This window comes from Biomphalaria glabrata, chromosome 9 (assembly GCF_947242115.1).
Source record: "Biomphalaria glabrata chromosome 9, xgBioGlab47.1, whole genome shotgun sequence".
NCBI classification, from domain to species: domain Eukaryota; kingdom Metazoa; phylum Mollusca; class Gastropoda; family Planorbidae; genus Biomphalaria; species Biomphalaria glabrata.
Window position 1 is genome coordinate 228,183 of NC_074719.1, and position 19,171 is coordinate 247,353.

At 34.1% G+C, this 19,171-nt stretch overlaps 1 pseudogene; it reads right to left on the reverse strand.

The window, feature by feature from the left end:
• Positions 1 to 274: 274 nt before the first annotated feature.
• LOC129928146 (THO complex subunit 2-like) overlaps positions 275 to 19,171 on the reverse strand; it is a 30,038-nt pseudogene continuing 11,141 nt past the window's right edge.

Here is a 19,171-nt window from a genome sequence, read left to right on the forward strand (position 1 = left end):
TAAAGTATTTAGATCAGTGCAGTACATTGTAATGTGCTGGCTGAGAAGTTATGGAACAATGTCAGTATTTCTTAACTTAAAACTTAATCTATTCAACACAAGAAAATATATTAACAAGCAAAACTATAATCTGCGGACATGTCAGTCCATTTATTCAATGATCAACATAGTCAACCAAGGTCACTTAGACCCTTAATTTGAAGCAAACATAAATAATTGAAATCTGTGTGTACAGCAACAATGGTCATATTTTAGAGTTCACTTCCAGTAGATCCCACAGGACTGGAAGCAATGCTTGCCACTAACACTAAGACTTTGAACTAGGACTGGATAGGATTTCAATTGAACAAGTGAAACGATCAACTCAACACCTTGGTCCATAAGTTGAACTGTTTTGAACCTGTAGAAATGACTCAATATAATTTGACCAGAAGGCAGATCTGTTTCAACAAAAGCCTGAGTGTCACTTTGTAATTTTACAGAACCAACTGAATGGCCAGAGTCTAATGTACATGATATCACACATTCACCCACACTAGATCTACAGATCAACATATGTTACTATCTAAAAATGTTTGAGAAATATATAAATCAATGTTTCAAAAGGGAAAACAAAAGGTTTAAAAAGCTGCACATTGCCATCCAACTAACAATAGTCAACAAGAGACTGCAGTCTGGAAACATCCAGATCAAACTGGTTTTATTTTTTCTGTTTTTTGGAACATGTGAGAAGAAGTTAAGGAAATTATACACTTTCAATCAGATTACTAACTTAAGTACTAAGAGGCAACATTATCTATTTCTAGGCTCTAATTAGTAATATGATCACTAATATACCAAGACCCCCCTCCATAATGACGGAAATAAAAAGGAACAGATTACGCTGGGCAGGTCACCTTGAAAGAATGTCAGAGAACAGAGGAGCAGCAAAGATTGTTCACAAAACAAACAAAAAGCAGGCACCTCAAAGGTAGGCCACAGTACAGTGGCTTGACGATGTAGAGGCAGATCTAGAACAGCAGGATAGATCAGAATGAAAAGATGTGCTATAGTAGGTCAGGGCCCTCCAAGGGCTGTAGTCCCACCGGGATGGATGAACATAATGACTATTTTAAAGTTAAACTGCCATTATTACAAACTATTGAATTCAAACATGAGAAGGACCAACTGATTTTTATGTTTTTTTTTAAAGTGACTGGATTTTTTTTCTACCTTTCCCAATTGAAATGTTTAATTCCCAATTGAAATGTTTAATATACACACCTCACTCATGTATCTAGCAATGGAAAGATGACTAGAAACTTTAAGACCTGAAAGTATTTACCATAAAGACTAAATAATTAAGCCCCAGCTGACTACATAATCAAGTCTCAGTCCCTAGATCAAGGATATGATTTGTCTCTCTTTTCTTTCATCTTCAGTTTTGGAGATCCATCTGTTTCATTAAACTGTTCCTGGAGAAAAGGAAAAAATCAAACAAGTCAAAACTTAAGATATAGAGAGGTATAGAGAATTATTAAATAAATTCTCTAATTCAAAGCAAATGAAAAAAATAAAAAAATAATTAAAGAAATGTGCACCCATATAAAGCAATAGAACACTGCAAGTCAGACATGGTCATGCCTTATTACTGTTACACAAAAACTAACACCTGAATTGTATTACCAGCTTCAGATAAGAAAGATACTATACAACTATTGTAAATTAAAAACACATATGTTTAACATGGCTTTACAATAGATTGATGCTTACTTAATTTGAAGAAGAAAAAAAAAACTTTGTTTTTCTATTACTTGATTTCTAAATCAAAAGTGTATGTTATTAGTGGACTGTAAGTTATCTATGTACATTGTTGTGGTACTACTAATAGCATTGAATATACAATTAATTTAGTTACATTTTAGTATTTAAAAAATAGTTTAGATGTATGTGTATAAAATAATTTGAAAACAAAAGCTTTTAGACCATGCTTATTTATGTCAATTATTTCACATGTGAAGAATGGTTCTTAGTGAATATAACAAAACCAAAAAATCAGTTTTCTGTCCATAAATGTTTACCTCTGTAAAATAACACAAATTAAACCTTTATGGCAATATCAAAAGGTCCTCAGTGCTTGCAAAACTCTCCTCCAGGGAACAGCACCAGGAAAAAAAAGGAGACAGAGGAAGCAATGGGAACACAACATTAAAGAATGGACAGGCCTGCCAATGAAAGAGATTCTATTAAGAGGAATGGAGAAAGATGGTTGACCTATATTGTGTGGTGCCCCAATAGTTCAACAGACTAAGGGACAGGTGAAGGTGAAAAGTTTACCTTGCTCTTAGAGGAGTGACTCTGTTGTTTAGATTTCTCTTTATAATCTCTCTCTGCATACATTTTGGAGGATCCATTGGCTTCCCCATTTTGTTTGCCTACATTTAGTGGAGAAAAAAAAGTTTGGAGCCTTGAGGCAGTGCCTTCATCTCAAAAATATTTGTACAGAAGTGTGTAAAACAAGGAGTTCTAGAATGATTCTATCAATACGTACGTGAAGCTAGATAATGATCCTCACTTTTTCTTCTTTTGGAAAGTTCTGGGTCATAGGTTTCAACAGTGTTCCTGAAGAGAATCACTGGAGTTGATATAATACATTTATAATCTCTCCTAAACTAATTTAATACCACTTAACAATTATCCCAATGTGTCCTAGTCTACATTTTTATAGCATTTAAGAATAATACAATTCATAATCTTTTCTTAAAATATACACCAAAATGTTTTTAATTGCTTAAAATTTAATTTTGAATAGTTCCCCTTGGAATACACAGATTTCTTATTTTCAATCGTGTTTTTCCCAAAAAAAGGATGTTTTTCAAGAGTGGGGGCTAAAAAAAAAAGGATCTATATTTAATATTAATTTTTCATATGAAAATGACATGGGATAGTGAGCTCAAGACAATTAATTTATGTTTTATATACATTATATATTAAGTTATGTTAAAATATGAATAACTATCATTAAGAACAGTTTTAGTTCAGTTTGGATCATAAAATATGGTCTAGATCTTAATAGACTTGGTAAGTCAGTAAGTTTTTATTTTTACATTCCATTATCCAAAATAAAATATCGTTTAGGTTTTATAAATATTAGTATTTATCTAAAAAAGGCATACAGTCCCATTTAATTCTATACCAAACTTAACATTTTCCGAAAACAAACAAACAAGTTGTTGAAGTTTAATCATAACAGGATAGTGAAATACATATGAGCAAAATGGATAATTCAGTTGGAACATGGAAAATAATTATGGAGAGAAAGAGTTAAAAAAAGATTTACACTAGGACACAAAAAAAATAAAATAAACATACCCTCTTTTTATCTTTACGATCTTTTTCCATTTCAAAAGACTCATCAGCTTCTTGACTTGTGGGACTCTGTCAAATAATAAGTAAACTGGGAATTAGAGCTCTATATCTGTTGCTGTTACCAAACAGTGCTCTATCAAGTGGTATTTACTGTTAAAGTGTCCACTGATTGGTGTAAATACCACAATGAGCTTTAACATAAACATCTTTTACATTTCACAACTTAGTTGACCAAGTGCAGGCAATTTTCTTTTCTCATTTAAGGTATAAACAACAAGAGAATTTTTTTTAAAGAGTAAATTAATGAAACAAAAGCTGAGATTTTATCTAGGAATAAAATGTTTAAAGTTAACTGCAGACCATCAGAGATTGATGATCCCAAAATGACAGCTAAAGCAATTTAAATTAGTTTTATGTAATTTGATAGTCTAAGCCATTATGAAGTCACACTTTAAACAACGAATATCCAGGTATATATTGTATATCACATAAGCTAAGCCACCCCATCATTTTTAAAAATTATGTTTAGCTTGGACAGAAGATGCCATATCAAAAATACTTTTAGAAGGAAGCAGGCTAAAAGAGATGGGGCTGACTTAGTGTGTCTAGAGGTCACAAGGTCATTACCTTTCTGTGCTTGCTTTGTCCATCCACTGGTGACTCCTACAATCAAGAAGTAAGTTGCACAACATGTCAACATGACATGCAGTGGCTGTTGTGGTGGTAAAGAAGAAGATGATGTGGTGGCAAAGCATCTCATGTTTTGTTTTAGTGCCACAACCATGCCAGGCCAGTGTGCAATTCATCATGCCCTTATCTCCCCCACCCCCCCCCCCCCCAAAAAAAAAAAACCAATGAAAACATTGCTATATCAAACAACATATGATCAGGGCATGATGAATTGAAGACAATTGAAACAGCTTTCATTGCAGCAAGAAAAATATTTTAAAACAATTAAACAAATGTTTCTGATAAAAGCAAGACACTAATTAGTGAAACTTTTATTTGACTTATGAGTTTAGCTTTTGCAGTTGTAAGACCTAAGTAGAAAATCTCTATAAGAAGTCTTGAGAATAAGATATGGTTTCAAAGAAAACCTATTACCCTATGTGATTCACCTTCAAGTTTGGGTTGAATGAAGGTGGACAGCACTATCTCTCATGATATTTAATATAGAAGTTTTATTTCTAGGTTATGTTGGTATCTTTTTTATGTTACTGAATGAATATTATTTCAAGATCTTTTTTTTTAATTTGGATACATTCATTTCTTTCTGAACAATACATTTTACAAATAGGCCCACACATGTTTAGACTTGGGTCAGCTTTTACTTTCATATGGGTCTTGTTCTAATGGAAGTAAAACATTTTTGGTCAAAAAAAATGAAACAGGTTTACATCAATAAACAGAAAGAAAGTTTTGAAAAATACATTGGCATCCATCATTATCACTTAGATAATGGACATAAGTTACTTTTAGAACCAACATTCAAAGTGATGTGCAATAATGAAAAATAGAGACAGACAAAATCAATGTTGCATACAATCTACTGCTGGTTTGTTTATTCATGGACCAAAATGTACAGTACACTCACAAAACAAAGTGTACAGTAAACTCACAAAACAATGTGTACAGTACTCACAACTGTTTCTATCAAGTTTGTTCTCCCACCTTCCTGTTAACATTTCATTTGTATTCTTACTAGCCAAGAAATGTACTCAGTCCCTCTCTATGGTCAACACTTTCTGGTCTTAAAAAGTTTCTAGTCATCTTTCCATTGCTACTTCGCTGAGACCACTGTATTGCCACTGATCACGGCTCCATTCCACCACCCCCTTTTTTTTTGGAACATGCTAACAGTGCAGCATAAAGACAAACATATTAATTACATTTCCTGTTATTTACATACTACAAAAGACAAGTATTGTTAACAGAAGTAAGACAAAGGAACAATCGCACTGGAGTGACAATAAGCAGCTACACGTCAAAACATCATCACAAAACAAGCTGACAGGTAAACAGGGGACCAAGAATGCAATGCAGACAGGTTGAGAGTCTAGTAGCCCTTTTATACTGGAAGCTTTAGTGATGTTATCTAATATATAGCATAGTGCAAAATTTACTCTCAACATGGGCAAATTGAGTTGATGTCTACAGAAAACAGGTTATAACTCAAACATCACAAAGAAGCTTGTTATAAACCTAATAACTATTTCCAATAGCATAAGTATCGGAATTTAAAAATGGATACCCATGGAGAATTCCAAACGGTCACTGCCTCAGAATACATGTCAAATCACAGCTTTCATCAATGTTAATATTTCTTATTGATATCTGCACTGAATTCTTGCCTTTTTAAATACTTTAAAACAAAATCCAGAAAGGGTTGGATGTTATAGGCCCTGCTAGTTGTTTTCATTTCAGTGGATAGAGGATGGAGAGTGATTCATTTCTGTATGGCTCCTTCAGTATGACCTTGTTCTTAGGTTGTTTCAGACAGCTGCAGAGGATGGATTAACTCTTGTATCACAGCAGTACATCAACGTAGCTGGCAGTCACTCAACATGCTGAAGACACCAGCTTCACTTGAGACTTCTGACCAGGTGGGAAGACAGCACTGCTTCGTTCAGACAGCAGCATTTTATAACTTTGCTCAAATAATGACTTTCTTTTGATATCAGGACTCTGCTAGTCGAATGGTTTGCAGGTGGTATTAACAGCAGCAAGAAGAGATCATTTATTATCTTCCCTACTATCAACTTTCAAGGCGTCTATATTTCAGTCATCATATGTCAGTATCTTTCAATAAATGCTTCTTTGACTTTAACTGCACATATTGGTAAACCAAAGGCTGATGAGCAGCATGTTTCATAAGACCAATTTCCTCTCTTCACAGAAAGATTTTTGTTCACTACACCTCTATCTCCTCAAGAAAAGGATGCTTATCAAACAGATCAGGCTTTTGACACCTTGAAAGGTAAATTTCTTCCTCTGTTCCATTGGTTTCTTTGGCAACAATATTACATGACGCAATAGGCAGTCGTAGGCAGAGTGACGTTAGTTGGTTTCAAACCTGACCACTTGCAATATACATCAAAAAATAAGTTATCCATCCAAGATTTGTCTCTCTCTATGCAAGCTGCTTATCAATGTTATTGTTTTGAAGGAAGGGTTTCAAAGTGATCAAGCTCTTTGTTTTTAACATAGACATTTTCATTTCCCTTGTCACTGTGCTCTCTATGTCTGGGATTCACCTTTTTCTCAAGCCGCAATGTATCAGTATCATCCATTTTGTGCCTTCGTCTCTTGTCATCTGGCCCCAGCATTTTTGGATCTTACTGCCTCCATTTCTCTTGTTTATTCAAGCTCTCTTCTGTTAATTCTCTCCTTGTTTCACCTTCTACTTCCGTTTCACATTGATTTCCTTATTGATTTGATCTCTGCTTTGAACACTTTCCATTTGATCTTGTTTTATTCACATTAGACTTTGGGTTATCTTTGACACTTTAACACTTGATGGAGAGGATACTCCTTAAACCATACTGTGGTTAGCTTGTCTGGGAGAACTTGTCTCAGGACAAAAACCTTCCACTACACTTGTATACTAACCTGAGATGACCCACTCATTTCCAGACGCCTTCGTTTAGGATCTGAAAAAAAATAATTAAGAAGTTTCCACTGAAACCAGATTTGGTCTTCAGAACAACTGTAATGGTATAGAACAAATGACAAATAAAGAATAATGCTTACAGTGATTGAGAAAAAGGATTGTCTGGCAAATGTGGACAAATAATCAGAGAATATTGGCATTGCTTTTGTTGCTAACTGATTGAATCAATCAAAAATGTATTCCACACTTGTAAAAGAAGAGCACTGCTTCTATTAACTGGATGTTTTATATCACTATTTATAAAGCCCCATAGAAAATAAATAATATGGAAAGAAATCATGTGACTTAAAAGAATATTTTTTCTCTCTTCAGTAGAACTAGTCTACACAAAACTGTACAACAGGAGGCAGAGTGGTAAAATGTCAAGCTTTGAAATAGACGTTTACAATTCCAGAGAAAAATGAAAGTTTAAATTCTGTATTTTAGGTCAGTCTATATTTAACTTAATTCTTAAAGGTACATTTAACTTAACTTTAACAGGTACATTTATTGGAAAACAGAAAAATTGTCACATTTTGCATAGATTAGAAACCAGCTATTTAGAAATACAGGTATCATAAGAACAGGAGATCTAGCCTTGAAAACTTAACTAACTGGCTACTTAATGTCCAGGAGATCTAACCATGAGAACTAACTGACTACTTAATGTCCAAGTTGGTCACAAGATTCCATCCCACTAAAGAAATGATGGAGGGCTAGCCCAAAAATAAATTGGTCAGTAAGAAGTTCACAGGAAGAGAAAGTTAAAAAAAAAAGGTAGATGAATAATCAACTTTCCTAACTGATCCTGAACTATTGATATTACAGTTGACTTTGTACCTCTTTCCTCCAAATGTTTGGGTGATGGCTCAGCACTATGTCTGTGGGAGGATGTGCTCAAGTTGTGGCTTGCACTGCTCCCTTCATAGTCTTTCACCCTGGATGAATGTCTCTCTTCCTCCTTGGCAAAGGCTTCATGTTCTTTCCTCTCATGCTTCTCTTCTTTGGCTTTCTCTTTGGCCAGCTTGGTTGCTTCCCTGTCTTAGCGGTCACTTTTCTTCAATTTCTCCTCCTTGGGCGTTTTGGGCCTAACTGAGTCCTCAGTCTGATCTGTGCCTGCCTGCCTGTGGTATTGGTCAGGACTATCTCGAGCTTCTTTCTTTACTCTAACAAAATTGAAATAAATATTACAAGTTAAATCTGGGTTTAGTAAAAAAACATGAAAAAATGTATTTTACTAACAAAGAAAAAAAGAACGATGCATTTATTGTACAGATCAATTGGGTTGGGATGTTTGTACAATTTAAATTGTCATTTGACAATTGTGGTAAAGTTTAAAATAAAGTCATAAACAAAGAAAACTAGCACAAGAGAACCACAATTTAGATATAACACAAAGGAGAAACTAGAACTCCATTCTTCAACCTGATCAAACCACATGAAAGAAAAAGAAGAATTATGTAAATAGAAAATGTGAGGAAGTTTGCTTTCCTTTAGCGCCAACTAGAACTGACAAGTTCAAGAAGTGACAGGTTCAAGAAGTGACAGACCTATAACCCTATAACTCCAATTAAAAGCAAATATTAAGAAAAAAAACTCAGATCAAAACTGTATGAAATATTTTGAATATGACAAAATTAATTAAAAAAATGTTAAAAACAAGTATATAATACCAACAAACATAGATAGAATGGAAGAATGATGCAGTACCTAGAGCAGGTAGAAGCAGTAGTCTGTGAAATAAAAGTCACTTGATGTCAGTTTACCAGTGTAGATTCTCTTTTTTCTCTGCTGCTCTCTTCTCTCTTTCACTTTCTGTAGCTCTCTTCTCTTCTCTTGAACTGAGTTCAGGTTTGACATCTTTGGAGCGTCCTGTTCAACATAAGACAAATATCACAAATGAATAAAAAAGATCAGAAGAATCATTGATCCTAAAAATATTTGACAAGTTTAAGCCTGCCTTAAAATCTACATCTCTCTCAATCACTGATCCTAAAAACGTTCGACAGGTTTTAAACAAATTTAAGCCTGCTTTACCATCAACATCTCTCTTAGTACTGATTCCTGATGAGCTGTCTGACTGCCACTGCTGTTGTGTCTGATTCTGTGCTTCTGTATTGTTGGTTTTCTTTGGCTTAGGGAAGAAATATGTTTCATTACTTTCACACCGGGTAGATAAAAAATGTATTTTAAATAGTCCATTCATTGGTCTATGTATATAGTAAAACTGTAGAAAGCATTGTTATATTTTTTAAAATAAAATTAATGTTGTGAATGTGCATACAGTTTGACAACAGACTCACTTCTTTTATATGGAATTCCGTTTCTTGTACCCAAGTTGGTTTCTTGCTCATTAACTGTCCAGCATACCTAGCATAGCATTACATAAACATTTGTGAAGGTAGGCAAATATACATATACAAAGGCATTTATAAAATTAGACTAAACTATCAGGCAACTCATGTCTAGTTTTAGCTATAATAGATTGTTCTTTCTTACAATATAACTAATGCATAAATATCTGGTCTTTTATCCTTCTCCTCTTTACTAAGTTTATCCACTCGTCTTTCTATGGCCATTCCAATCTGAGTCATTCTTGGAAAGTTAGGCAAAATCTGAGAGAAAACAAAATGTTATGTCACACAACTATATGTAAAGTAGAACAGCTGATAGGTTATTTACAAGACAATGTAAGGCAAGTGAATAAAGAAATGACCAATGTTGGGATTGTTAAAACAGATACAAAGTTAGGGATAATACTGTGTAGTGAATATTGGTAACTCAGTATGCTCACAATGATGTGAACATGGTCATCATTTTTTTAAAAATACCAGCAGATAATTAGTGAGAACTAAATGAAAACAGTTCACCAGATCAAACTGTCTCCAGTACAAGATCTGACAGGAGAAACCAATTAGATACTCAGTACAAGATCTGACAGGAGAAACCAATTAGATACTCAGTACAAGATCTAACAGGAGAAGACAATTTGATACTGGGCCACAAAGGGACATTTTTTCTGTATCAAACAAAACTTGATTCAGCCCATACAGTAACAGTTGCTTTGACATACAAGCAAATAATGACCTGAAAGAGAAGTTCAAGTCCAACAATTTTTTTGTTTCACCTGAAGCAGCATTTACCTTCAAAAACTATTAGCTGCTGAAATTGTGTCTTTATTTTCTTTTACATACTTATGCAAGCAGGTATTTTCTTGTCTGAAAATAAAACTAGCCTGACCTTGTTGAAGACTAGTCTTTAAGACTATTGAATGAATCTTTCATTCTAGACACATCTACAAAACTATTAAATTGGGTTCAATTCTAATAGTTAGCTTCTCAATTTTTGATGACATCCTATCATCACCATCAACAATTACCTATAATAATCATTTGATACAAAAATAATCTCAGAATCTTCATTATCTGAAAGCAAGAACTTATCAAGAATTTACTTTGGTCAAAACAATCAAAGAATTTCTCATCTGACTGTAGTTCTTGGACTCCAAACATGTGATCACAGACTAAAGAAAGAAAAAGGTAACAGTTAGCCTATTTAACCAGTCTAACTAGAAAAGCCAATGCAAATCCATGTTTTGGGCACCCTAGATTCTGGATCTAGCACAGGGGTTGTACTAAAGGTATAAGAGATGGAGGCACTGAGCTCTGTCTGACACATGCTTTGTCTGCTCTGGTTTTATACTGTTGATGCACAAAATATTTTTTAAAATTTTTAGATATATATTTTTAAAAAAAGGGGGGGGGGGGCAATTCTGTATTATTAAACATGATGAATAATGTCTGCTTATACATTGAGCAATTTCTATAAGCTTTTTGAAATCTGTTTTTTTTTCTATGGAGGATCCTTACTATATAAAGAAAAATAAGAAAAAACAGGTGTGAGAAGACCCATTGGCAGCCACATACTCCTATCAAGGTTAGTATAGGGGGGGGGGGGTAAAGAGTTAATCATACTCCTCACATTAGTAATGCTCTTATAGCTACCCCACCAGATCTGACTGTTTAACAAAAGAAGGGAAGGGTATCAGTCCCCAAAAGTCCACACTCTAACCCTAAACCTAAACGCAAAGACATTTGATTTTAAAGTCTTCACCTTAGTTAGCCTAAAATGCCATTTATGACAAACATGTCTGTAATTAACATAATCAAGTCTGTTCATTTTGTTATTCACATCAGTTCCTTTACGGAAGACTGTTAGAAAACCTGGAAAGTTGAAGCACTCCTGAAAGTAAAAAAAAAAAAGTATAAAGTGAATAACTGGCCTAGAAAAATGTTAGCACATCTTAGCATGTCTTATCAGAGAGAAAGATTGTTCACCTTTTCATAGATAGCTGGACTGCTGTGCCACCTCATGACAGTCTCTAAAGCACTGCACAGAAATCTGCCATAACGTCAAGCCTCATTATCAGTACAGCTAGTCAAAAACAATTTACAAAAAGTTTCAGGCTCTATAGAAATCTAAAATTAGAAAAAAAAATCAATCTGGATTGAACAGGTTAGGTTTTTTGCATGATTACCCGACATCTACATATCTTAAAACAACAGTATGGGGTGGAGTTTATGTATTTAAAATACTGGTGCAAACATATATAAATATATTGTAATTTGAATGAATTCTGTCACCACCTCAAAGTTGGTGCCATAGAGTAGAAACCCTAATTCTGTATTGTGTATGTTAATTCCATATTGTGAATCTTATTCACAACCCATGTTGCACTAAGGTGAACACTTTTGACCTTAGGTGAACCAGAGAGTTAAAGGCAAGGCAGTCCACATAGAGATCTTGTAGCAAGCACTTGTATTGAGTCACTTAAGATATAAGCAGTAGAGTTAGATGTTTAAAGTAGTTGGTTATAGAATAAGTACTAAGTTGTGATATTCGTATATTACTGTTGGATTAATACTGACCAGATTCCTGGGTCGAATTGTATGGTGTATTCACTATGTGGTGTTATATTAAACTTATTGTGTCTGCTACACCCAGCGTCATTTCATTATTCTGTGATTTGTAACAAGAACCCAATGTCACCACCACGCCTACATTGATAACCACAGCCACATTCATAACATATACAAATATTGTAGATAGAACGTGCCCAATACTTACCCTATCATAAGTAATAAGAGTGGAAAAATTGGGTGTTTTTAAATTATGAAGAACTTGTATAAAATGACCACAGTATATGGCATCACTGGCAGTGAAACAACAGTGTGGAAACAAGCAATACTGAAGTAGATTGGTGGTCATCTCAGACTTGAGAGTCCCTGGGAAACCAGAGTTAGAACAAGATCAGATATGGGTACAAACGTATCAATGTATGTATATGTGTGTGTGCATGTGTGAGTACCTGTGGGAAACCAAGAATGTTTCTCCTCTTCTAGTCTCTCCATCACTCTCTGGACATGCTCCACCTGCCTCCTAGCTTCATCTTTCAATCTGTCAGTTAAGATCTTGCATCTTTCTTGCTCTTTACGTTTCTTGCTGACAGGCTGCGAGAATTGAATATCATAACCAGGTTGTTATTGATTTCTGAAGAAATTATTATACAGAATCAAATCCCAGGCCATCATATAGAATACATTGACTACAAAAAGATCGGTCCAAAAATACTTGCATTGGAATTGGGCAATTACATCAACATGTTTTCTATAGACCATAGATGTCTAAATAGATCACAATTCTTTTTTTTATTATTTAAATCATAGTTGTGGCTTTGCTTTTCAACATACAATTATACAGAAGACAAGCAATCAAGGACAGACTAAACAAGGTGACTGAGAGATAAAGTGCTTGACTTTCAAACAAGGACAGACTAAACAAGGTGACTGAGAGATAAAGTGCTTGACTTTCAAACAAGGACAGACTAAGCAAGCTGACTGAGAGATAAAGTGCTTGACTTTCAAACAAGGACAGACTAAACAAGGTGACTGAGAGATAAAGTGCTTGACTTTCAAACAAGGACAGACTAAACAAGGCGACTGAGAGATAAAGTGCTTGACTTTCAAACAAGGACAGACCAAACAAGGTGACTGAGAGATAAAGTGCTTGACTTTCAAACAAGGAGTTCCTGTTTCAAATCTATGTGAATACTGGGATTTTTAATTTTGGGACTTGGTTGGTTGTTGTGCTGGCCATAGAAACAGATGATAATTACATCATCTGCCCTTCAGATTGCAGTCTGAAAAGGGAACTTAATTATTTTTTAAACGAGGTGGCAATTAATTTAAATGTCTGGCTAACTTTTATTGGCTGCCAACACAAATGGTTAGAATGATAAAGGAATGATAATGTGAAATGTGTTTAATTTTCTTGAAGTATACAGAATTAATAACATTATATCACATCTAGTCTACATACCATGTCTTTGTTAGCTTCCACTGTACTGATTTGATTTTCCTGCAGAAGATCTGTTTCTCATAAGCACCTTTAGGAACATACAAGTCATACATGGACAGTGACCAGAAAGTGATGTAGAACTGTGGCCTGGAACAAGGAAACATTCATTGGGTTACACAAGGGAATCAATCATTCATTCTTGAATCAAGCTGGGCTGCTATGTAAGACTTACGTCAGGTCATCCCAAATTTTAGATGAAAACACTGGCTTGATGGCTTCAACCACTGGTCCCATAACCTCTTTGTAAGCATTAATGTAGCAAATGGTCTAGAATCAATGAGAGACACAAAAAAATGTTTTATGTAAAAAGAAAATGAGTAGAAAAAGACAAAAGATTGAACAATATACTAAAAGCTACCTTATGATTCTTTTTGTCCTTCAACTTTTTCAGTTCATCATATTTGACCTGTAATGAGATGTAGAGACTTGGGTTCACTCTCTTAAGTATTGCACAACAGTCATTAGTATATTAAACTTTTTTTTTAAAACAAAAAGTGAAAGTTAAAGACTCCAGGGTAAATGATGATGCAGTGTGGCTTAGCACAATGACCTTGACTTCACCAGCTGTAGCTGCATACCCATCTAGAGTAAAAAACCATAATGCTTCACCAAGACCCAATCTGTGACTTTTGATTCAAAAGGCTCAACACTTTATCAATCAACTACCCTGCCAAACTTAAAAATGGAGTACTTAAGAATAATTATAAGAACAATTTAAAGATGAAAAGAATTATTTGCTTTTCAAAGAAAAAAATTAAGAAACATATTGTTATACTAAATCTGGGCAGACAATTCAATTTGAAGCTTACATTGATAGCATGTGCATAGAGAAGTTTGGAGAGAAAGAAGGCAGCTGAATGAGGGATACGGTAGGTTGATAACAAGACATCAATGGGAGGTAATCTCTTCACAAACTCTTCTGTACTGAGTTGCATGAAGAGGAAACTTTCTTGTCATATTTTCCACTGTCACTAACAACTAAGATGGGCTGTGAGGTTGAGTGGCATGAAATGCTTGGACATGTAACAAGGGGCATAAGTTTGAATCTCAATGTACATCAGGAAATTTTTATATTGACATGTGATCGTGTTGTGTTTGCTGAGCGCCCAAATAAAAAAGAAGCACAAAAACTTTCTCCCAGACACCCTCTTTTTTTTTAAATTCTTTTTACTTGGCTACAATGTCAAAATAATTACAAGTGCAGGAAAATATTAATAAGGAAGCATGGTCAAGAGGCTAAGTACGCTTGAACTTGGATTGGCTACCTATGAAGGGGGCTCGAGGTTCAAAATCAGACTAAAGGCAGCATAGAAAAACCTTCTCCCAGATACCCCCATCCCCTCCCACTGGTCCACAAATGAAATTGGACCATAGCACTCTGAGCCTGCTAAATAGCATGAAAGTAGCACTATATAAAAGCTATAATTTTACATAGAAAAAGAATTATATACAGACAAATGAACACATTTGATGAAGTTAATGAAAATGTGTGCCATTGCCTACCTGATCATAGAGTTTTCCAACTAGTTTTAAATGTTTGTTGACATCTTCAGCAAATACAGTGCTGTCTCTCTGCTGAGACATCAACAAGCACAAAGATAGGCAAGGTCGTGCTCTAACAATGTGTCTTTTAAGCGAGTAGAAGATTTTTTTGTGTTCCGAATTTGAGAAAAGATGCTGCCCTGTAAAGTACACAAAATGCATGAGTATAATAAGATTGTACATTCTGCGTGTTCAATGACACTATTACTTGAGATGAACTGTACCTCTTGTCTGACCAGCTCTCCACCAGCCATTGCTTCCAACTGATCATCTGTGACTTTTTCAGAGATTTCCACCCCAGCCATTTTTTGCACCACCTCTCTCAAGAGCAGTAGATCAATGCTAGAAATACAATGTATAGCATACAATGTATAGCTGTGTCAATAATTCTTTTACAAATTTACATTCAAGTGATGCTAGGGATGATGCTCCAAAAAATATTTCATTAAAACTAATGTATTACTTTGGAGCCAGAGTGAGATATTCATGTTATATGTTTTCATCCTGTCTTTCTCTGGATTAGCAATGGCTTCAATGATACAAACTGTTTCTAATGTAAGGATCATTAAGTATTATTTATTATTCATGTTTAATTGTTTGACATTTTTAAAATAGAATGTATGCATTATTTTCACCAAACAGAATAAATAAACTCATAAAATGGAAAACTAGAGATTATCCCATGTCATAATCATAGGGAAAAATATTTTAAAGAACATTATTGTAACAACACTTTTTTCTCTGTAAAATAAATTTAAAAAAAAAAATCAGGAAATTCAATACATCTAGGGGAAAAATTTAAATGCAACAATTGAAAGCCCTGTTCAAGAGACAAAAAGGTTTATACAGTTTTAAGATATTTTTGTTAGCCAAGATTAATCTTTTCAAACTAATGTAGTAAATGACTACAACATTAAATTACACTTGAAGAGTTAAAGAACATCCAGACCACTTTAAAGGATACATGTTAACATGTCATAAGAAATAGTTGTCAGGTACTTGAGGGAGTCAACTACTGGACCAATCAAGTTATCATACCGCTGGATCTGGTTCAAAATCTAAAGATAGTGATCACAAATTTGTAGAACATTTACTCAATCAAAAAATCTAAAAGATATTTTACAATGGATATGATGATCCTTACACAGCGACAAATAAATTGTAAGAAAAAAATATACATGCATATACTACATATTCAAATACAATGCTAGGATTACTATGACTCAACTTGCCTAACTGTCGACCAGAGGGTTTCACCGTCTCTTTAGAAAGACGCCTACAGAAAAAAAAGGAGATTGTTTAAAAACATGTCTACCCTAACTTTATGATTTATGAATTTTCGAATCAAGTATCTCAATTTAATTGAGAATCCTATTTATAAACACAAACTATAGGCAGTTCATGGCAGTGTTAGGATTAAATACAAGAGAAAGCAAGGGCAATAATTGTCTAAACATCTCAGGACACAAGTTTTAGACTTACTTCATGATGTATTTGGCTCTATCCAGACAATCTGCTCTTGTACTCATAAGTATTGGATACAAGAAAAAACTCTAATTTTTCCATGTCCCATAGAGATGATATCTGAATGGTAAAAGAAAGTTGTTTTTTTTTGCTTTCATTAAGCCTCTAAGTGGGCAACACATTTTCTAGGTAGGGCAACAAGAAAAATGTTATTGCTAAAGGGAGGCACACACAAAAATCTAAAAGATGACGCCCACTTCGATAAAAACAAGTGTCCATGATCATAAGATAATTACAGATGTAGCAACATTAGCTTTCTCACCTTATCTCATATGGATAGAGCTTTAGTAGAGTCCACAATTCTTCCGCCATTGAAGAAGAAGGGAAAGAGATGGTAGCAGGACTTCTTCAAGAGCATTTAAAAACCCATAGTAAGCAATTTCATCCTCTGGACCAATGCCACCGGAGTGATGCTGAAATTGTCATTTAAAATTATGTTCACTCTGTTCTAAAATACACACTCAGGCTATAACTGTATTCAGTGTTAGCTTGGTTTAAAAAGTGTTGAAAAGTAATTTTTCATTTAATCTATTCATGATCTTTATATTTAAAAGTTTTTAATAACCCATTGTAACAGAATGTTGTACTATTCATTTCAGTTCTAAACATAATTTATTTTGTAATACCATTTTGTATATGGGAATTCTAATACTTTGTCTTAGATATAATAGAATTATGTGCTGGTGATTACTTAAGGGATATTAATTGAATATGATCTCGCTTCTAATTGTAATTCATTTAAATATTTATGAAAAAATAATTAGTTGAACAATATTTTTTTTTAATTGCAAAATAAGATAATCATATTTACAAAAACATTAAAATTATATTTGGAACCTGAAAGTGCTTACCTTTGACATGAAGGCTTTAGCCTATCTCATTATTTTCACCATCAAAATAGGATCCCGAGAAGCATATGGACCAGGTAATACAACATTGGCATGGCTAAGTGATAGAGCTGGTGATAGTTGTAGGCTAGAGGACAATCACAGGATTCTACTTTCTTAACTCTCCACTTGGCTAACACAGATGCTAACCCTATGTTCCTGAAAGACAAGAAATTACGATAATAAAACTAGTTGTTTTTTAAAATTCTTATGAAAAAAAAAGTCAGTAAAACATCATACTGATATTAGTTCTATTTAGAAATGTAAACTTACTTTTCATATAGAGGTTCTATCACTCTATTTACTAATGAGCAAAGGGCATAGGAGATGGATGGATGAACCAAAACAAAGTTTTCAGGCAGCCTGTCAATGATGGCCCTAGCATTCTCCCAGGCTCCTATTTCTAGCAAAGCTTCACACAGACCAAGTTTTTGAATGTTTTCTCTCTGAAAACAAAAAGATAGCCAAACTTACTTAAGTCATATTGTTAACCACTTCTTATTAATATATATTCTTTAATCTTTCAAAACAAAGAAACATGTTTTGTTATTCTAAAGCACAAACTTAACATTGTCATTAATTCTGCATGTGTTTTTAGTAAAGATGAAGTTAACCTTTCAGACTTTACAATCTATGGGGTGGATGATGTAAAGGTCATTTGTTGCCAGGTCCACTGTTAACAAGGGTGTCATGTGGCCAGCACAACAACCAACCACCTTTACTTTTCCCCAACTAATGTCAGGCAGAGCTGGATGGACTCAGAGGTGCTCTAAAGATTCTGAGATAAAAAATCTCACTCTACATCAGGATTCAAACCCAGGAAGCCAAGAGCTTTATCACTCAGCCACCACATCTACTAAGTGTATTTAACCATTTTGTCACATCATTGTTTGATAGTTAGTGACATGTATTTTGTTGGGAAGCACGAAGTAAATGGTATATTCATGTTCACAATGTTTGACGTGGGAAACAAGCATTCACAGTTGAATTGTGGGCAAGAAATCTCGTTCTAGAATTTTAACCACATGGGTAGAGGCAGTGATCGCCATGTTCTTAAACTGTAAGGATGTCTAATGTAGTTGATTCAATAGTTTAATACCAGTTGTTTACTTAGAATATTTCATTGGATTTATGAAGCATCATATGTAATTCTTTATGGCTGGAATTGCCAGTGAACTGTTTTTGTATTTTATAGTAAATAAATCTTGTCAGCTAACCAAGGTCTTATTTGATGAATTTTAATATGTGTTGTTCTGTATGAATTGGAGTGGACTTGTGTGACATCAAGTAGTACAAAATTCATCTTTACTTACACTACTATATACAATCAAACGTCACATAATAGCAGTGACACCATTGTTATACTACTAAGCTCAAATACAAACTGTCACCACCTCAAAGTTGGTGCCATACAGAGATACACTATTTTGATATTACCAGTTTAATTCACAATTCATGGTTTCTGAAGGTGAACACTTTTAACCTTAAGCTAAGTAGTTACTTGATAGCAGTCAGTAAGGGGCAGGCATTGAAGGTAGTCACTTGAGAAAGTTATTGCAAGCAGTCACTATAGAGTTATTATAAAGCAGTTGACATTTGTAAGTTTTTAAGTTATTACTATTTTTGTCAAGTATTTCTATAAAGGATTATTACTGATTATTCTTGGATTGTGTATCAAATTTCCTATGTAGTGTTGTTATATACATATACATTAAACATATTTGTGTCTGCTACATTAAGTGTTATTTCCTTATTTATGAGAGCTGTATAAATGTGCAAATATTCATCCTGATAATGTCTACAG